Below are 21,779 nucleotides of genomic sequence, written 5' to 3'. Positions count from 1 at the left end.
TCCAAGGCCGCCACCGCTTCAGCCAGCTTGGTCCGCAGCCAAACCCCACAAGAATGCAACGCGGTCACATGACCTTCGGCGGACGTGCAACTCCCTTCCCTCTCCAGGGACACCGTGCGCCATCTTGTACTGACGCAGTTACAAAAGCAGGCACGAGTTGCTCCTGTTTTTCCCAGCTCCTCTCCTTACAGCCCCAGCACTGTTTGGAAAGGCAAGCCAAGTCCTAGTCCTGCTTTCCTTAGCATCAGCTCTTCAGGGATCCCTCGCCCGTGAAATCCTCCCTCACCCTGGGATCATGGCGCCCGTTTTCTCCTTTTGCATCAGCCTCGCGCGTCAGTTCCCGAACCCTGCCCAGCTGCAGTTACCCCTGCTGCAGGATGATGTCAGCGCCAGCCAATCAGGGTGTGCCGGGCTATTCCGGTCGCCCTGGCTATTGGCTCCCGCACAGCTCCCTCCCCACTCCTGACTCCCGTCTCCGCCGCGGTTCGCTGCGGAGTCGCAGCCAAGGCACAAGTGGGGGAGGGAAATTACAAGAGGAAGAAAAAAAAAATCCTACATGAAAAAAAAAAAAGAGAGGAGGAAAAAAAGAAAAACCCCGTCAACCAAACCCACCAAGACGGCAGCCGCCATTTCGCGCAACAACAGGCAGAACCCGAGCGAGCAGCCCCAGTCAAGCGCCCTACGGAGAAAGAGAGAAACAAGAGACACACGGACAGGAAAGTTAAGACAGGAAAAAATACCCACAGACTCCGCCATGGTCACAAGACGTTTAATCGCCCCCCTCCTCCCTCAGAATCAATGTCCCATTAGAGCCGCCTCCTGTGCGTCCAACCAGCTAGCAGATCCCTTCACCTTGGCTCCCTCCTGCCGCAGCAGCAGCTGTTTAGAGCCTCAAACTCTGCTCAAGGTGTGTGTGTGGGACGCTAGTCTATGGCGCTGCTGCTAACTGCTTCTCCAGTCACCCGATTGTGGCGGCTCCATCGAGGCAGAGTAAGAGCTGCCAGCCCAGCTTTTTATCTGGTGGCCCGCGTTTGCGCACTAAAGTAGGCTCGCTCAGCCCCTGGTGGGCGTCGAATGAAACCCCAGCCACCGCCTCCCCTCCCTCAATCAGCCGTATCGCTGGAGGGGCTGAAGCCGGGTAGGGGAGGCAGGGCGATGTGCGGGCAAAATTAGAGGTAGGAGAAGGAAGAGGAGCTCGGCACGAATGGGAGAAGCTGTCTTCCCTGAGACGCTAAGCGAGCTTCTCTGCTGTGCCCGCTCTCGCAGACTATGCCTGCTCACCAAGTACCGTCCCTAAAGGGGAAATGAGGCTTGTTCAGTGCTCTTCTTGTTCCCTGCTGAAAAAAAAAACGCCTTCGGCTTGTGCTGTGCTACTCGCTTTCAGAAAATATGCTCTTTTCTACTTGCCTTATATATACGCCTTAAACGCTTCAGTCTCAAGTGCCTTATTGACAGAAAAGATTCAGTCAAAACCCCTACATTACCCTGAACCGGTCTCGAAGGTCCCGCTCCCTCCCTTTTCTCGTCTGCCTCTTTCCCGACTCTCAAGTTGCCTGTGTGAGATTCGGCATGTCTGCCTGACTTTTCGCGTACTTTGTGACGAAAATCTGCTCCTCAGGTTGAGATTCATAAAGAATAGTTATGCTGAGAGTAACTACGACAGTGACGGGAGGGGGAGGGGGGTGGGAAAGGCAGCCGAGAGGGAGGCTTTGGCGTGCCTAAGAGGATGCAGTTCTGAGTCAGACATCCTTCCGCCCTCGTTCGGTCCAACAACAGCCTGGGACGGAGCCCCTGCCCCTCCCCCGCGGTCTGCGCCTCCGGGGCTGCGGATCGCCCCCGGTACCAACCCCAGCTGCGGCCGCCCCTCCTCCACTGCCCTACTTCCCTCCGCACCCCTTCAAAGCCCCTGTGCTCAGCCCCTGCCGCAGTCTGGTGTTTCGGCCGCGCCCAGATCGAGACGTTTAGCGTAACGTGCAAAGCGCTGTTGCAAAATGGACACTGAGGGTTCGTCAGGCGCAGATTGCATTCGCAGCCCATAAGCAAAATGGCGGCTGTTTGGCTTCGCCTTGGTAACCCTGCCCCTGCCAGGCGAGGCGGGTGAGCCCCGTGCAGTGGGAGGGAGGGGAGAGCGGACGCCATTTTCCCAGAGAGAGGCAGTGACATAGAAGGGAGCGTAGGAGGCTGAAAGGAGGGAGACACGGGAGCAGCAGCGCGGCGGCAGTGGGGTTTGTACACAGGTCCCAACGCGAAGGCGCTTCCAAGCCGGTCCCTGTACGGTTCTGCGCATTGAGCTAGGTTTGGGGGGAGGGGGGGGTTCCTTTTCCCTTTCTTTCCCCGTCTTTCCCTGTCTTTCCCCGTATTTCCCTTTATTTCCCCTTCTTTCCCTTTCTTTCCCCTCTCTTTCCCTAGAGCCTCCTGAGGGTTGAGTCCTACCCTAAGGTAGGGATATCTGCAATAGGGCTTTCGCATTGTTTTAGTTAGGATAGAGAAGGGGCTCAGCTGAGGGTTCCCGCTGCCTGGCCTGTGACCATTACAGGTGAGTCTTTTGGTTATTACCAGCGTATTCTGCTGTGGGTTTTTTGGGGACGGGAGGGTGGCAGAAAGGGAGTGAAATGCAACTGGAACGTTTCCTTATCCTCGGTGCGAGTATAACTCTTTCCCGTCTTGATATGTGTTTAGATTGTGATTAAGTTATCTTAAATTTGCTTCCCGTGTTGTGGGGTTTGGTTAAAAATGGCAGGCTGTCGCTATGTCTTGTGAATATGGCGGGTTACTGTAACTGGAGGAGCTGAGGAGAATTTTTTGGCAGTTATGCCAGGTTTATGCATTATGCTTGGAAAAAGAATCAGAAGGGGGTATTATGTGACAACATACGCTTTCTTAGGCTGGTGATTTTCAGAACGGTTTTTTGTGTTATTTGGACTGCGTATCGAGCTTTATGAAGCTTAGGGAAACCTATTCTCTTCCTCCATTCTGTATATTTTTGCTTTGTGGTACTAAAATGGCTCGTTATAGGCCTAATCTTTCTTGCCTTCCACACCCCCGCCTCCGTTCCTCCTTCCCTGCTAATATCTCCGCTTCGTGGTGTAACCTGGACAAACGGAAAGCAGTCCTCAAGAGTTTCTGTGCCAATTTAAAAGGAGATCATTCTCTCCACCCCCTTTCTTGAGGGTGTAAGTAGTTACATATTGGTGCATCCCTTTCTTGCTCTAGTCTCTGCAAGACTCTTGTTTTAGTCTCTGCAGCCAGCATTCGTTTTACTTCAGTCTCCTTTTTAAAGAAATAAGTATTGGTGGGGTAGACCCTATTGCTGCATACGTAGGGGTGGAGAAACAAACGATTCACTGTGGTACTACTAAATAGGGTAGGGAAATATAGGCTGATTGTAAGGGTCCTGTATTCCCCCGTACTCAGCCATTATAGAGTGTGCGGTGGCTAAAAGCCCTGAGGTCCCTAAAATTGTACATACTACGTGTCGTTAAAAGCAAGAGTTTAGTGCTGCATCTAGATTAAGGAATGTTTTAATCTGTTTATTTACAGTACCTTAAAGGAGTAATAACGAAGCGTTTTTGTTACTCGAGGCTCAGATCAGAGAAAAGAAAGAGATATCTATGGCTATTCTTATAATGCATGGTTAATTGATTATAATCACTCTACTTTTAAAGTTACTTTCCAAAAAATGTGGAGCAAATTTTTTAATTTCCCTCTTTTGTCCTTTAGAGATTCTAAAAATGGCGGCCTCAGGCTGATGTTGTGGTAATCTAATCAGCTCGGGTCCTCCACACCCCATGCAGTGCGTTTGTCTGCAGCATATTAGAGTCTCATTATATTTAAATGAAAAGACTTCCCTTCAAATAACGTACAAAACATCTCTTGACTTTACTGCGATTTAAAAATGCTGTGTTCCAGCTGATTAATTTTATTGGTTATGTCTGTGAAAGGCAAGTGAACGAGACCACTCTTGTCAGGGAAAAGGGGGGTGGAAAAGAGGCAGCACACTCGAGCAGCTTCTTTGAGGGGTGTGTATAGGTTGCTTGTAAGGTAATGTGTATGTTGGTTTAATAATTTGAAAAAGCTCTTGGTTTGTAGTGGAATCTGTATATCTGTCCATCTTAGCGACATAACAGGAGTAGTATTTATAAAAATAGTGGGTTAAGATCATGGAAAGCCAACTAAATTCTTTGTGGAATCACATTTGTGAATGTTCACCTTCTAGGAAACACCTTTGCTGGACATCAGGGTAGTAATTCCATGTACTCATAGTTTGAGAATATGAAAATAATGTAATACTTACAGAAATAATGCATGTGAGATTATAACCTGTTACTTTATTAAGACATGGAATTTCTTCCACCATACAATCTTGGTATTATATTCTATTCCTCATTTTGTGTATTGCTGTATAAATTTTATATGGGGTAATACACATACAAATAGCAGTGGACAGTGCAGTTCCTATCCTCTAATTTTTTTCCTAAATGAAATATGAACCTTTTAGTATCACCACTATAAATATGTTCGGGTGGGGGGAAGGGAGGTCACAAGGATTTATTTTTTGGTAGTTGGTATAGTGTGCTCTGATGCAAACCGGAGTCTGCAGACAATACATTTTAAGCAACAGCAAAAAATATTACAGAATTTTTTTTTTGTATGCCTGTATTTAATCTTGTCCTTGGTTTAATGAGGTATGAATTCCTATCCTAGTACAGCTTTGGAACCTTCTGGATTTAGACAATCATAAGTGGGGTCCTGAAATGGCAAAACTGTCTTCAATGTCTAAAAAATGTTAATTTAGGTACCATTCAGAATCACTGATGTGTGGTTTAAGGTATACCTAAGTTGGAAAATAAAATAGTAAGACTTCTAGAGTGTTGATAATATGTGCCTTTTGTGTGTTTTGAGGCCAAAGGCTGAGTTATTTCAACCACCAAGTCATACGTTAATAGTCCAGTAATGCATTCTCCCATCATACCTTCCTTATTTATATAGATTTGGTAGTTGTTGGGGTTTTTTTGTTTTTTTAATAAACCACATCTTTCTCTGTTTATTAAAAAATACATGAAAAATATTCTAAAGAGTGTGTATATGGACTTCTTGGAAACCTTTTGCCATTTTCGTTCCTCTCCATAAGTTTAAAGCTCTTGATCGAGTGAATAATTTTTTTAACATTATGACATAGAGGGTTATGCAGCTCTTAGTCTAACTTCATGGCCTCAGTCATGTTCTCAAGCAGACATCTGATTAAAAGAAAATAAAGTTGTGCATTTTATAAAAGTGTTCTTTTCAGGGGGATTGAAACAAACCCGGAGATGGAAATACTAGTACTCAGATTTTACAGTTTGTCTTATATATTGTTAATTGTATGCACTAAGAGCCTCTTGGGAATTTTGAAATCTTCCAGTTTTCATGTCTAAGTTCTAGTGAGTCAGTTTGCCTTTGTGACTCAGTTTCTCCATTTGTAAAAAGAGATCTTTGATTTGGTTTAAACTACCAATATTGGAAAGGAAATTCTACCTTTTCAAAAATTCCGTTGATGATGATATGTCACACAGTATATTTGTACAAAATTAAATACCCTCCCAAACTAATAAAAATCTTTCGAAAAGAGGGAACATTTCAAATACAATTTTTTTTCAGTAAATATTTCTGATCCACAAACATACTGTAACAAATGCAATAATACAGAGTGTAGTTCTAAAATCATTTATGTATCTTCAAGCTTTTCATATGTGAAGGAAAAAAACTGCTTACCTCTCCAGTTAGCCTTTTGGGTGAACTTTTTTGCCACCTGGGAAATTTCAGAGGGGAACTGACACTTTAGACTATATTTAGGGAAAATTTCTCTTAGCACTAAAATCCAGATTACTTTTAGGAGTTGCATTTTAGCTTTGGTATAGTTTCATTGTGCACAACTGTTAATACTCTGTTGGAAAGCAACAGAAATCAGTGTCACACTGAAGGCTGAAGTGTCTCTCTAGAACTATCTTAGTTTAAGGACAACCTTAATTTTGCTAATACTAATTTTATTAAGGAGTTTTTGTAGGACTTTGTTAAGGCGTGGCGTACATAATTGTAGAATTGTGGCATCACTCTAAATAGATTAATGTAAATTAAGGTTAAGTGAAAGTATATTCTCATTTTCCTGTAACGTTCTAACAAAATTGAATGGGGAGGATGTAGTTTAGTGAAGATAAAAAACAATTCAGTCTTCTGGAGATATCCTGAAGAACTCTATCTGTGTTATTGGCCTGGCAACTTCCATACAAACGAGTATTTGTGAATCTCTCAAAAGCAAATTTTGTTGCACAGTGGTTTTGGAACAGGCACAGTGTTTAAATGTTTCCACTGTGCAAATAGTAGTTTTGATTTATTGCTAAGAATGAAACTTTAAGGCATCTTTGGAAAAAGTTGCAGCATATGTGGAATGTGTATTAAGAAACAAACCAATTTTTTTATTCTTACAAATTCTGGATTATTAAAAATATTAATTGTAGCAGGCTTTTGAATCATGCAAGATGAATATTTCTAACTGTATCAGTGTTAAGATTTTCTTAGTAATAAAAGTTAATCTAATCTCTTTGAGGATGCCGGATTCTGCTCCTGTTCTTCATACTGCAAAAAAAAAATATCTGTTGTATTCAAAGACAAAGCTCTGGCTACCTTTAAGGCGTAACCAGCAAGTTATTTAAAAGAAACAGTGTCAGGGTTGCTAGGAGATACTGTGATTACTTTTATTTCCTCTTACAAATCTTAATGTGTTATTAATGAAATGGGCAAGATTTTAAACGCTTCTGGTTGATAGAAAATCTTAATAACAGAGATAATGTAAATTTTTGAAGATAGTTTTATGTAAAAAATACATAGATTCTTTAAAATACATTCTTTGTACATGCCTGACTTAAGTGCTTTTTTTTTTTAATGAAAATATTTACTATGAACTGTGGCAAATAAGTGTCTATTTAAGTTAAATGTTTGAAAAGTAGAAATGAAGAATATATTCAAGAGTATTGCATCCTGTGCAGGTAAAACGTGTTAGTTTTGCGTAGTTATTGGAAGTCTGCTATTTCTTATTCCACATGATAGTCATATGCTGCTTAGATAGAGATACTCAGTGTTGTAAAACTTAGGTGACAACTTGCGAAGGACCTGCAGTTTTGCAAATCATGCTAAGTATGAGAATGCTAAAATAGTATTGATCCTAGATGGAATTTACTTTTAAGTTAACATTTCAATAGGTGTAGATGTTCAAATGTTACAATGGCCTCAGGTTTATAGAAGCTTTTAAAAATTAGATTTTCTTTTGCAGTTATATTTTGTTTATTGTTTTATGCCATTATAGTCTAGTTAATCATTCACTTTATCTTTCTCACAAAAATAAATTGCTGTTAAGTTCAAAGACAAGATGATAAGACTCAATTTTAATGACATTATTGTATTTTATATTACAACTTAAGAAGAAGGACTTACAATCTATTGTCTGTTGTTGATTATTTCATCAGTCACAGAATATGATGAAATGAATACCCTGTATTTGGAAGAAGAGAATTTAAAATGTATGCAGAATGGTAGATTTGAGTCTTACTTGGAGGAGCTCTGATTATTGAAAGCGATTTGATGTTTGTCACTCTTAACGCTTGTTAACTTGACTAGGTTTAAAGATATTTAAAAATGAGTGATGCTCTTAACTTGCCTTCTGTATACAAAAGGTGCTAACTCCTAATCAGTATGGTTATAATGGGGTTGTGTTTAAAACCATATCACAAACCAGATTATATTCCAGGTCTAGACAGTTAAACCTGTTTTAACTGTTGGTTTAAAGAAACTTCTGCAATTAAGAATGTTTTTAGTAGCTTCTACTTAAAGTGAGGGTGAAGAGCTGAGAATTACAGCAATTTATTTACAGTTTTTGAGGAAGTTACAGAGAGATTGCACCTCTCATTTAGTTTCCAAACCTATCCTCCCAACAATGAAAGGAATGTGAATGTTTTATATACAACTGATAAACAGTACAGTAGTTACTTGGCTGCTTATAAGGATGAGGTTCCTCCCTCAGCTGCTTTACCAAATAATACAGCTAATTGCTCTTTTTCATGGTTGAGTGTTTTTGGGTCTTTTTTGTGCAGACGTGTTACGTTTTTCGGGTTTTGCTTTTTTTTAACTTAAGAGTAGAAACACCTGATGGGAATCTTACTCTTCAGTATCATTACACAGGATTTTTTATGAATGACTGTAGTGGGTTTTTTTATAAAGTTAATTCTCTGCTGAATGTTTTACTGTCCCTACTTTCCAATCACATCTGTACTGGAAGGCAAATAAACTGCGTCTTTTTTCCCCCTTCTGTATGGCAGTACTACTGAAAGTTAAAATCTCATTTGTACTTCCATTACTGGGCAGAATTTGTTGTGTTTATTCTAAGGTGACATGTTTCATATCTTTGTTACTACAATTAACAAGATATCTTGCGATCTCCTTGGAAAACACAAAGGTATAATGTTACCAATGTGTGGGATCTTACATTCCTTAACACAAACAGTCAAAACTGCTACATAATTGCAACTGAAAATGAAACGGCTTTTGTTTGCTTAAAAGTAGGAAAGATCTTTGGATCTTAAACTTTTGTATTTTTTGGCTGTTCTTGATTATGAGATAGTCCTTCCTATGTGTTCCTTCACCCTCTTTTGTCCTCTTCCTTCCAAAATCTTAGTAGAGAGCATTGAAATATTGCAAAGTTGTTTTAAAGAAATATAAGCCAGAATGATCTGTGGTTAAAATTATATAAAAACATTTTTTTAACTGCTAGAAAGAAAGTTTCTGTTTGAAAGAGTATGACTTTCTAACTTGCTTGCGTTTAGATTCCTAGGCATTAGTGTAACAGTTAGGGGAATGACTATGAATGGCTTCCAAAGTAAAAGTAGAAGTGGTGCTGTGCTATTCATGTAAGTCACGTGCCCTGGATAACAGGGGAACTAGTTTTTGGAATTTACCTAAGTGAATACATGTTAAAATAGGAATTTGTTTAGCCTAAGTGTCAGACTTTACATCAAAAGAATTCTTGTGTATCTAATTATTAGAATCCCAAGTCTTATTAAGCAATACAGAAAAAAACCCTTTAATTATTTCGTTTGATGTCATGAAACCAGTGAAATACTTAGATTGTTGAAGGCGTACTGCTATGTATTTGTAGCCATGTGTTTTTCCGCCCAAAAGACTTACTCCTCCTTGGGAGGAATATTGTGCCTTTAGAGTTTAGACTTTCCAGTGACTGAATCGCTATGAGCTACACTGTTACACATTTAATAAAATACCAAATATGGTTAGCCCTTGAAGTTGTACGAAAGACTTGAGTATTTTTGCAGAATATAGACTGCATATACTTGTAGAAACACTATTCTTGACAAACATTTCAAAATATAAACTTAAGGTAATAGGTGTAAATAACATTTTCTTGGAGAAAAACTGTCACAGGCATTTTATGTTAGTTTAATCAACACTTATTTACTACTTTGTGGTAGAGTAAAATGTTTACAGTAAAGCAGCTGATAGAATGTCTTAAAGCCAAGATTTGTTTATTTTTTTATTGGGAAAGTAATTAATTTGCTTTCTTAATCTTCTAATTTCTGTTTAAAGGAATTTCACATCTTTTAGTGATATTTACACATTACTCTTATGTAGCCAGGTTACTTCTCCAAGCAGTAGTGCTCTTACTCTTTTTCATGTGCTGTACTGTTCTGTATTTTGCAATTTCTTAACTCTCCATCTCAAATAATTGATGTATTTGAATGAATAGGCATTCTTGTGTGTGGTTTATTTTAAGTATGGCAGATGTTTAGTAAACCTAGACACATGAGCGACTGACAGTTAATTTTCCATTTTGGGGGTTGATTTCTGTAAATACAAGAACTAAAATCACTAAGCATGGTTGTTTGTGAGTGTTTTTTTGTATACTTCTGCTTACTGATTCTTTGATAGATTTCTGCTCAATAAACTAATTCTTTCTGTAACTACATTTACCTTTATTTCCCTTCTACCACTCATTCTTTTTCTCTTCCTAGTCTCATATTTTGTCTAACTTCCAGTGAGAGAAGAAAAGGAGTGAAGAGAGAGAAGAGGTAAGGGGAAGTCTTCCATGTTTTGATGGACTGACATAAGTATTTGAGGAAGAGACCACTTTCCATCATTTCTTCAGGAATACATAGGAAGATCATTCTTGGACCAAATATAGTAAAGAGAAGATAGCTTATGGCCAGTAGAACCTAGCTCTTCTGTATGGCAGAAATCTTTCTAGCTACACAAATATTCTAGGTTTATACTTAAAAGGGCAGCTTTCTTTCTACTGACTAGAGTTAGTGTAATGCATTTAATAGTGAAGATTTGGTAATAACCTGATGGAAACTTAAGGGTTTTTTTAATACATAAATCTCAAATACCATGGAGGAGGCAGGTTTTTTACTTCTCTAGATCCCAAACTCAAGGCTAGTTCATGAAGTTTGGCTGTCACTCCAAACCTGACTGAGGTCTTTATTGAATATGAAGTGCTATATGTATTGTATCAGAATGTTCATAAGTAATCATGCTTGGTCTGACTCTATATTGCCACTGGGTTAAAAGCAAAGTAGGAGAATGAGCTGTAGTAGCTGCGATTCTTAAGTTGTTCTAAAGATTGCTAGGTCTCCATCAGTACAACCAATAACTTAGAGTTAGGAAGTTAATACTCTTAAGATCTCTGAAGCTTAGTGAAAATCCAAAAGGGAATAGAAAAAGGTGGCTATGAGTAGTGTTCTGGGAGAGGCAGGGAGAAGCAGCATGATTTTAGCCATTATTTGTCACCTGTGTAACTCCAACCCAGCCACAGCAGGTACTTTTTTTGTCTAGTGACAGGACATGTGAGAAGTAGGTGAGGTAGGACCTGACTGTTGACAATGTGTAGTTCAATGTGGATGGCGTAGGAGGTTGAAGGGCTTATGGCTGAGGTCAGGAACAGCTGTTGTGATGAGGAAGATAGTGCTATGAGAATGATATAGAGAACATTAGGTCAGTGGGAATAAATGGGTCCTAACTTTTATATTGTATTTGAGTGTGCCTACTGTGTCCTTATTTTTATCTACTACCAGTTTTTGCCTTGGTACAACTTTGAAGTAAGCTGTTAACTTGTGTAAGGTCTGAATTTGGACCCACGGTTGTTAACTAAGCCTTCTTTCTGCAACTTGCAGTGATGTAACATTTGGAGCATCTCTTAGCAAAGTCTGTAACATGGTGGAGCATGTCGGGGGAAAACAGTTTAGAGCTTCCTTGTGAGTAAGATTAGTTATTTATCCTTATAAGTCTGATTAAAGATAGAATCATAGAATGGTTTGGGTTGGAAGGGACCTTAAAGATCACCTAGTTCAAAACCTCCTGCTATGGGTAGGGACACTTTCTAGCAGGCTGGGTAGCTGGCCTTGGAACACTTCAGGGAGGGGACATCCACAAAGTCCCTGGGCAACCTGTTCCAGTGTCTCACCACTATTACTGTAAAGAATTTCTTCTAATATCCAGTGTAAATCTACCCTCTTCCAGCCTCATTCCCCCTTGTCCTATGACTACAAGCTCTTGTAAAAAGTCCCTCCCCAGCTTTCTTGTAGGCCCTCTTCAGGAGCTGGAAGGCTGCTATAGGTCTCTCCAGAGCCTTCTCTTCTCCTGGGCTGAATAGCTCTAACTCTGACAGCCTGTCCCCATAGGGGAGGTGCTCCAGCCCTCTGATCATCTTTGTAGCCCTCCTCTGGACCCACACCTGATAGTTCTGATGTTCTTTCTGTGTTGGGGGAACCAGGACTGAATGCAGTACTTCAGGTGGAACCTCACAAGAGCACAGTAGAGAAGAAGCACCTCTCATCCTGCTGGTCACACTTCTTTAGATGCAGCCCAGGATACAGTTGGCCATCTGGGCTGCAAGCACATACATTGTTTCTATCAGTAGTTTTACAGATAACTATCATCTAGAGAAGATGTGAGTGCTCAAAGCAGTAGGAGAAAGCTAAAGTCTATCAAAACAATTTTTTTATTACCATTTTCTTAATGTTTTCTTCTTATAAATACTCTCTCCCAAATAAAAATAAAAAAAAAAAAGGTTTTTAAAAACCAAAGAAACAATGCTGTGGGCAGTGAGGTCAGGTAGGAAAACTCAATTTATTGGCAATGTGACACTACTACACATTATAGCAATAGTGTGTAATTTTTTCTGAGAACTTACCCGTGTAGGGCATAGGTGTATCAACTATTCTTAGGTCTATTCTCATGGATTGCTTTGTGGGAAGGGTGGTTCCCATGACCACAGGTTAAAATTATTGGCCTGTAAACCTGAGGAAAAGTGTGACAAGAATTGCTTTTGCTAGTGATTGCAAAATGTGTATACATGTACCACAGTATATCAGAGGTTGGAAGGGACCTCAAGAGATCATCTTCTCCAACCCCCCTGCCAAAGCAGGATCGCTTAGGGTAGTCTGCACAGGAATGCATCCAGATGGGTTTTGAAAGTCTCCAGTAGAAGGGGACTCCACAACCTCTCTGGGCAGCCTGTTCTGGTGCTCTGTCACCTTCACTGTAAAGTAGTTTCTCCTCATGTTGAGGTGAAATCTTCTATGTGAAGTCGTCTAAATGATAACACTGTTGTTACATCATGGTTGTATTTTGAGGCACAATGTATGTAACAGTGTGAGAGCTGAAATCCCCCTCCCACACCGACAATAACCAGGCTAGCTCAGTCTGGAGGCAAATGAAAGCTGTATTTACAAGCAAAACTACAGTCTATGATGAAATGCAATGAATATGTACAAACATACACTATTTGCAACATTTACAAATATGTACAATCAACAGAAAAACACAACCAAGCCTCCTGGCTTCCCCCGCCCCTCGAGGGGCTGTGCTTCTTCCCCAAAGGGCCCTTCCCCAAGGGGCCTCTCCCCTGCCAGAAGGACTCCCCCCAGACCCCTTTGGCAGAAGGCAGAGAGTCAAGAAGTTACAAATCTTTCTCCCCAGTAGCTGTGAAAGCCACACTTGAATCTAACTTTCTACTGGTCATGTTTGTCCTGCCCCGGTGTAATTAAAACGTCCACAGTATGTATGATGTAATTGGGTGTGTGTGAAGGAACAGGAGAGTGTTCAGAATGCATGCCTGATAAAAAGCACCTTGTGCATAGAAGATGCTTGTGTTTGTCCTTTGAATTATCTTTTTCTCTTTTTCCATTGTGTGTAGTAGACTTGATTTGGTGTCTTTCAATTTTGAGGTATGTAACTCTGTTCCTGTGTGCTATGTTTGAGTAACATCATTTGAAAAACATTTTTAGCTACCTCCCCTTGTAGAGAAAGCGGTTTTAAGGGGAAGGAAGCACCAACACAGGTTGTAGACTCTTCTTCCTGGGGATAAGAAAATAAAACAGAGTAATATCTTTGGGTCTTCTGTATCTTGTTACATAAAACGTGTCTGAACAGCAACACCAAAGACAGCAGAGGTCTGAAAGCAGTAGTACCATCTTTACCATCTTGGAAATATTGCCTGAAATACTTTCTTGATATGGAAGACTGTGATTAGTTTCAGAGTGATCTTATGTGACTCTCTGGAGCCAGCCTGGATCCACGATAGCATGAATTTTCTACTGGGAGCAAATGGAAGTTGGAGTTTTGCTTTGTGTTTAGAGCTGAATAAATACAGATAGATTGTTTCCATGTTCAAGACTTGGTGGTTACAACTGTTATAACATTGTGTGTTGGTTGAACTGAAAGGTCTTCCTTGACTTAAGACTGACTAGTTTGTGTATGTTATGTCTGAATAATTTATGTCTGAATAATTTTTATCTGTAAATCCAGTAACTCTACTCTTCCTCTTTCTTGGTTCATGCGCAAGTGGAAAATTGATGGTACTGATCACTTTGTTTCAGCAATTTTAAATTTGTTGCAGTAAGTGTCAAGTTAATTCCCTTAGATTTGTACGCATCTCTTAAAAATCAATCTTTATGTATACAGTTTGTAATGCTACTCCAGGAAATCGTTGATAATTTTTTGCCTGTATTTAAAGAATACGAGAATTGGGTTTAACCATTACTCTTAGGACAGCAAAAGAGAGCCTCCTCTGTATGTGTGCTCTGGGCAAATGAGCTCTTTTTTAACATGAGGTGAACTAGCTGTTTCTCTCTAAGTTGAGGAGTATGGGCTGTAATTTGTCCCATGTTCAGGAGTAATAATTATTCTCAAATATTTCACCTATGTAATTTACTAAATATTGATAAATTTTCACTTTCACCTCAAATAGTTTGTAATATTTTGCTTGTAAGGAAAGGCAGTTGGCATATATAGACAGATTAGAAGGTTTGATTTTTATTTTTCCCCCTTTAGTTACGTATATTTTGTATATAGACCTTGTGAAGAAAAGGTAATTTTGACTAGTCTGCAGTGTCAGTAGTTAAGGAGTTTGAGGTAAAGTTGTATGCATTAGTATAAAATCTAAATAATTATGTGTCTTAAACCACCACTGTTTTCTAATCTAATCATATTTCTTTCCCTTAAACATCTACTTGTTTAGGGAGGCCCTGGTAATTCTCTGTGCGGAGAAATTATGTGATGAAATCTCAGAGTCTTGAAACATCTGAACTGTGTAACTACTTATTTTTTTAATCTTGTAATTATTGAGAGGTGGTGAGTGATAGAGACAATTGCTAGAAAAAAATGACAAGTATATATTGAAGTCATAAAAAAGGGGGAAAAAGATTTTTTTATAATGCATAATAATGTGAGAAAATTGAACTGATTAGCGATCAACTTACATAATATTCTACAATAATTTTTACATGTGAAAAATTCTTCAGATGTGAGCTAAGAAATTATTTGAAGCATAATTTATTTTCACTGATGCCCCTTCATAAATTAAAAAAGAATGTTGTACTGTACCTAGCTTTGAATTCCATTCCTAACTTTTATACAACAACAAAAAGAAATTTAAGGAAAATGCCGTGGAAGAATTTGTCTGGCCTCTTGGCACTTAGAGGATGATTGATAGCTGGGCTTATGAAACCTTGATGGAGTCATCTGGACAGTTGGCTAGACTTCAAGTTCTTATTTTTCCAGTGTGCTTTTCTGTCTAGGTGATCTATCATCTGCTTGTTTCCTGAAACTGTTCTATACGGCCTTCAATGGCCCTAAAAAACAAGTCGAAGGATGGGAGAAAAGACATGATGATAAAGCAGGTCTGGAGTTCTTCTCTGCCAACATCTGACCATAGCAACTGGATTTAGTTTTGAATATTTGACCCTGTAGAATCAGCTTAAAAACTACTAATGTAATTTTAGATTATTACCATTTTAACTTTTGATTCAAGAGGTGACCCCTCTCTCTATTTGTGGTTTGGATTTTTCTTCCTTTTCTTTGTACCAGTAAACAAGATTTTTTTTCTTCTGCTGTCACATACCTGATCTTAGAAGGACATGGCAGAAAGGAAAAAATGTGGTCTTCATTAAGACTACAGAATAATGTTGTGTAAGTGGAATACCTCAGGGATAATATGTAAGTTATTTTCTGTTTAATACATAAATTATGTTCCTTCTACAAAGCCACATAGATGAATAATTTGGAAGACATTGTATTCTTCTGGTATCATAAAAACGAAGTGGACCATTGGAAGTATGGTGCATCTTCAAACATACTAGTCTTCATATGGCTGTGTCTAACAGCTGCCATGTATTTTCTAGAGAGAAAAAGCACTGACATTAGAAATATAAACCAATGTGTTTAAATGGTGTGGTGTGATTAATTTCTTGGAGGTTGATCTTATGCAAGGTAAATGAATGAAGGAAAAGTTTATTGTTTGGTTGGGTTTTTCATTTGTTTTTAAGATTAATATTATTAGGACAAAATACACTTTAAAATTGCAATTAAAGGCAAAATTTTTTCAAATAAAGACTGTAGTTTCATATAATAAAGCTGTACTGGTAGGGTAATAATGAAGAAAACCTGCTATAAGAAATAGCCAAAATTCCTTTAAAGCTTCTAGTGTGTTACCACTAAAATAGCAGAGTGGGCCTTAATAAAATTGGAGGTCCTCTACTGTTGAGATTAAAATACAGTAGATGAGCTACTTTGCACAATAAGGAACTCATCTTTGAACTTTGGATCAGCAGTTTTTATATGGTGTCTTTGACCCTGAAATTACCTGGACAAACCTAGTGTGGGCTTTGTTAACTTTCAAAGTAATGTAGTGTTTGAAGACTTTCTCAAACAGTAAGTTGTGTATGATCTGCTTAGATTGTAGGAAGCCTTCTCTAGCATCCTTCTTTTCACTCCTGGCCAGTTATTTAAATAAAATGTGCCTTTGAAAACTGTTTCCTAGAAGGCCATGGGAGAAGGATTGTCAGTCTTCTGAGAGAATAATGAATTGAAATAGAAGCACCATGTTATGGTTGCAGATAGTACTTTATGACACTTCTGCAATTCCAAGCTTCAAGGGATGAGCAATCACGTTGGAGATGCATAGGGAAGAAGATTCCCCAGCGATTACATTATTTTCTGTTCTCAATCTTCATGTTTTTGTAGTATAATCCAATAAAAGTACTGGAAATATTTTAGTGTATCATGACAATGGTTCTGGCATGACAGAAAGTAATTATTTTCATTCATTCCAAATCTTCCATCATTGTGGTCTTCATCACTGGATGACCTGAAAGGTTACAGTTCTGTTAATAAGTGGACATAATGTGATTAATTTAGCCTGGGTATTCTCCACCTTCATTACAGGGTTTCATTGAGAATGACTTCTCATAAATAATGAGCTGTGTTTATTTGAATTACTCTATCTGTATAGGTATGGCAAGCCTGTGTTTGCCTGCATTGTTCCATATTCAAGTAAAGGCAGAGGAAAAGTGTTGGAGGATTTTGTGCATGTGTGTGTACTGAAGACCTGAAATCATAGGGTGGTAAATATGCTGAAGTAGTATTAAAATAATTTTCTGCTTCCTTTTAGATTACAAAACTTCAGTTTAGTGCTGTTTGGCAAAATAAATGTGAATTCCTGAAATCTGATTTTATTTAGTGTAGATTAGTATCTTAAAGTTAAGTGAGTTCAGACTAAGGCTTAAAGATGTTTTCAGTAGCTTACGGTGGGGTATGAAGTTTGTTTGCTCTGTTCCAATTTTATTTTTTTTTCCTCACAAGAGGGGTGATGTATTTGCTTGCTCAGAGATGATGGCATTAATTGAGCTATGCTTTAGCAATTAATTTTCTCTATGTACATAGTTCTAAAAACATAAAGATAGTGCTCTTTTCTGCATTACTTTAAAAAGCAAAAACAAATTTCATTTGACTGTCAGATTTACTAACTGTATCTCTTTTTTTCTGTGTTGTGACAAGGCCACTTGAATGGGGAGTGATTGGGTGACCTTAGTTGTTTAATGTGACTTTGGAGATGCCATACGTGTCAAAGGTTCTTCACTACCATGAATCTCCTAATCATTTTTGCCTACGTTAATTTCTAGTTGTCACCCTATTCAGAAGTATTTAAAGAAAATTCAATTAAGGAAAACCACACCACCACCAAAAGTAATTTTAAGTGTGTGAAATGTCTTAAGTGAGGACCTTGATCCCAGGTAGTGGTGTTAAGTATGTCTTTTGGACATACTTTTGTAGTCTTACCTAATAACAACTATAAAGTCTTGTCATGGCTTGAGTTGAATCTGCTGATGAATATTCAATACCATAGTGATGTCATGCCAGCTTTAAAACGAAAGTGCTGGCTGTAGCAAAGTATTATGGGGCTTGAAGCTCTGATTGTAGCGTTAGAGGCTTCCTGTTTCTGGTTGCTGTTTGCAGGGTTGGCCTTTCATCAGGGCTGGCTGGAGGTCCGGGGTTGCAGTGATCATTTGGTTGCTGGCTTCTGCTGCTGCTTCTGCTTTTTGCTGTGCTTTTCTGCAAACAAGGCTAAAGTAATTGTTCATCTTACCACCTCGTTGAACTCCTTATCTCACCCCAGAGGTGTTTTTGTGTTACTTTCTCTCCTGTCTGTGTGTGAGGGAGGCACTTAAAGTAGCAGACTGTGTTAACCGGGGACAGATCTCTATTATGCTAATGATTTGTTAGCATAGGTGAAACTGCAGTTAATAGCAGAACAACCTGTGATGGCCAGTTTAGCTGGACTAAAAATGTTGGGTTTATTTCAGTTATTGGGTAGGAATTAATAATTTTTATTTTACAGCTTACCATTTATTTCTCTTCTTCCAAAAAAGTAAGTGGCAGATGAAGTAACCCAGGATTTTGCCCTCTGAGTAGATCAAACTACATGGTGACAGTAGTGAGTATTCTCTTTAGAGTGTAAGACAGGCTTGAGGTTTGTTTTATGCCTGCTACTTAAAATATGCTATACCTGCTTTTGATTGACAGGTTTTTCATGCTTCTTGTTCTTGAAAATAGTATGTTTTTTCCCTTAATTTTATGCATATAGTTTGGCATTTGTGGTATTTGATAAGAAAGCACCCAGCATTCAAATGAGGAAAAATGTAGTCCAACAGCAGTTTGGCTGGTTGCTTTTCAGTTCATTGTACTTAGTGACTTGTAATGGGACCAAAACACAACTTCTGCTGCCTAAAAAAATGAACTATGGAAAGTTCAGGACATACCAAAATGTTTGACATTGATTGACAGACTTTAGTAGTAAGATAAAATTAAATTGATACATGAAGACTTGGTATCAGCTCATACCTTAGAGATTCCACTTCATTCTGAAGATAACAGCATTGTCAGTAAAAGGAATAAATTCAGATTTAAGTCTGCAATGGTTTTCTGGAGCCCTTTAAGTACCACATTTTTTATGGGAGGCTTATTATTTTTTTTCCTTGACAATCTAGTGTTTAAGAAGGATGAGCATTGTAAAATACGTTGCTCTCAAAACTGTTGGGCTTTATAGACTTATCTAAGACAACACACTTTGTAAGAAGGGAGGTGTGTATTTATTAGGCACTGTATGTGCTTCACTGTAAAATGGTCTGTGTTCATGCAGTTCTGACGCTTAGGAAGGAGTTTGCAGTTATTACAGAATAAATCACAGAATGGTAGGGATTGGAAGTGATCTGTGAAGAACATCTAGTCCAACCCACCTGCTAGAGAAAGATCACTTAGAGTAAATCACACAGGAACACTTCCAGGTGAGTTTTGAGTATCTCCAGAGATCGAGACTCCACAGCCTCTCTGGGCAGCCTGTTCCAGTGCTCTGCCACTCTCAAAGTGAAGAGTTTCCTTGCATTTATGTGGAACCTCCTGTGTTCCAGTTTCTGTCCATTGCCCCTGTCCTGTTGCTGCACACCAGTGAAAAGAGTCTGGCTGCATCCTTCTGCGTAATATTTGTTATTTAGGTATCCAAGATGGGGGTGTTTTGCTTCAGTTACCTAGTGCAGTGGTTTGAACCGCATAGTATATGTATCCCCTGCTCTTAGATCATGAGTTAGGACTGCATTGCGAGGTGGGGCACTGGTTACTTTTCCTGTTCTCTTTCTGGACAGCTACACCTTTGCCTGTTACGGGATGTTGGACAAGTATTCATTTCTCCCTTTTCCCCCTGTTCTCTCTTTCTGTATATATATATATACACACTGCTGTAATCTGATACTTTTGTAGCAGAGAAGTAATCTGTTTTGTGTAGGTCAACTAAAACTCTCTCTCTACCTTTTCTTTTTTCTCCCTTTCTTCTGGTAAGGGGAGACAGGAGGCAGGGGGGAGGGGGAGCCCTTAGCTGTATTGGGATATAAAAATGCACCAGTATACTAACCTGTGAATAGAGACAGCCGAGGTGCTATGTACTTCTCTCCTATGCTTGGTTGGGTGTTCTGTCTTAGTAAGAGGAAGGGGAGACACTAGTAGTAAATGGCATGCAGGTAGGATTGTTGTATTCGTGTGTGAGTCAAGTAGGTTGTAGCTTTGCTGTACAATTAAAAGCTACTACTGATTCTCTTTAGTTTACTGCTTAAAAATCACTTTAAAAAGTGGTTCTTGATGGTTATAATATCTTCTCATAGTGATCTATTAAAATGAAGAAATTGTTTCATATTATTATGCATCATTGGAATTACCTTGGTTTAAAAACATAATGGAAGTTAAGACATTGTTTCTTTTAACATTCTTAGTTTGTATTGCAGACATTCAAAGTTGGTGTTTTAGGTGGGTTTCTTTGGGGTTTTTGGGGTGTTTTTTTGGGTGTGTGTTTTGTTGTTGTTGTTGTTTTTCTGCAAAGTACATGCCAGAAGTGAATAATCCTCTATAAGAAATACTTGAACAATTCTGTAACTGGGTTTCTGTTGAAGGCTAAAACAACTGGGCTCTTGCAGTGTAGAACAGTAAGCAGATGTATGCCACATTGAGTAAGTCTGCCATAAAGTGAATCTTTATCACCTCACTGAATGTGATGATTTTTTTTTTTTAAATCATCAATTTAAATGATAATATTTTTGTCAGTTTATAATCCTTTTAAATTCAGAACTTGAGATTATAATACAGTAAGTGTATTTGATGTTAACTTTAGAGAGGATTGAGTGTTTTCCTTTTGTTTGCACAAGTCTATGGGACCAGATGGGATCCACCCAAGGGTACTTAAGGAGCTGGCAGATGTGCTGATCAGGCTGCTCACCATTATTTGTCAGCAGTCCTGGCTAATCAGGGAGGTCCCTGTTGACTGGAGGCCAGCAAATGTGATGCCCATCTACAAGAAGGGCTGGAAGCATGGTCCAGGAAACTACAGGCTTGTCAGTCTGACCTTGGTGCCAGGAAAAGTTATGGAGCAGGTCATCCTGAGGTGCCATCATGCAGCACATAGCAAGACAACCAAGGGATAAGGCTCATTCAGTAGGGATCCTGCCTGACTAATCTGATCTCCTTCTACAATAAAGTGACCTGCATAGTGCATGAAGAAAGTGCTGTGGATATCGTCTACCTGGATTTTTAGTAAAGCCTTTGACACTGTCTCTCACAGCATTCTCCTTTAGAAACTCATGGCACAAGGCTGGGATAAGTGCAGTCTGCATTGGATTAAAAACTAGCTCATGGCCAGGCTCAAAGAGTGCTGGTGAATGGAGTTAAATCTGGCTGGTGGGTGGTCACTAGTGGTGTCCCCCAGGGTTCAGTACTGGGGTCTATGCTCTTCAATATCTTTATCAGTTATCTGGATGAGGGGATTGAGTGCACCCTCAGTGAGTTTGGAGATGGCACACAGCTGGGTGGCTGTGTCGATCTGCTGGGGGGTAGGGAAGCTTTAAAATAAGATGTGGACAGGTTAAATCGACAGACCGAGGCTTAATTGTATGAAGTTTAACAAAGCCATTTGCCAGGTCACAACCACTCCATGGTAAGCTACAGACCTGGGGACGTGTGGTTGGAAAGCTGTGACTCAGAGAGGGGCCTGGGGGCACTGGTTGATAGTTGACTGATCATGAGTCATCAGTGTGCCCAGGTGGCCAAGAAAGCCAGTGGTATCCTGGCTTGGATTAGAAACACTGTGGCCAGCAGGGATGGGGAGATGATCATCCCCCTGTACTCTCAGCACTGGTGAGGCCGCATCTCGAGTACTGTGTTCTGTTCTTGGCACCTCAACTACAGGAAGGACACTGAGGTGTTGGAGTGTGTCCAGAGAAAGGGGAGTGAGGCTGGTGGAGGGCCTGGAGCGCATAACCTATGAGGGGCATCTGAAGGAGCTGGGGTTGTTCAGTCTGGAGAAGAGGAGGCTGAGGGGAGGCCTCATTGCTCTCTAAAGCTACCTGTAGGGACATTGGAGCAAG

The 21,779-nt window shown here is 39.6% G+C and overlaps 1 protein-coding gene across 5 annotated transcripts in view; it reads left to right on the top strand.

Annotated features, from left to right (window-relative positions):
- Nucleotides 1-697: 697 nt before the first annotated feature.
- The window catches only part of KMT2E (lysine methyltransferase 2E (inactive)), a 71,803-nt gene continuing 50,721 nt past the window's right edge, over nucleotides 698-21,779 (top strand). For 3 of the 5 annotated variants that reach the window (XM_054399384.1, XM_054399381.1, XM_054399380.1), the window contains exon 1: nucleotides 2,119-2,536. The gene's annotated coding sequence lies outside the window, so the exon portion shown is untranslated. Of the gene's footprint in view, nucleotides 908-2,118; nucleotides 2,537-10,082; nucleotides 10,110-21,779 lie in introns of those variants that run through there. The other 2 variants (XM_054399382.1, XM_054399383.1) reach the window with 2 other exon arrangements.

The sequence above is a fragment of the Indicator indicator genome, chromosome 3 (assembly GCF_027791375.1).
Source record: "Indicator indicator isolate 239-I01 chromosome 3, UM_Iind_1.1, whole genome shotgun sequence".
Classification (NCBI taxonomy): Eukaryota; Metazoa; Chordata; class Aves; order Piciformes; family Indicatoridae; genus Indicator; species Indicator indicator.
This window is presented reverse-complemented; position numbering and strand designations above follow the sequence as displayed.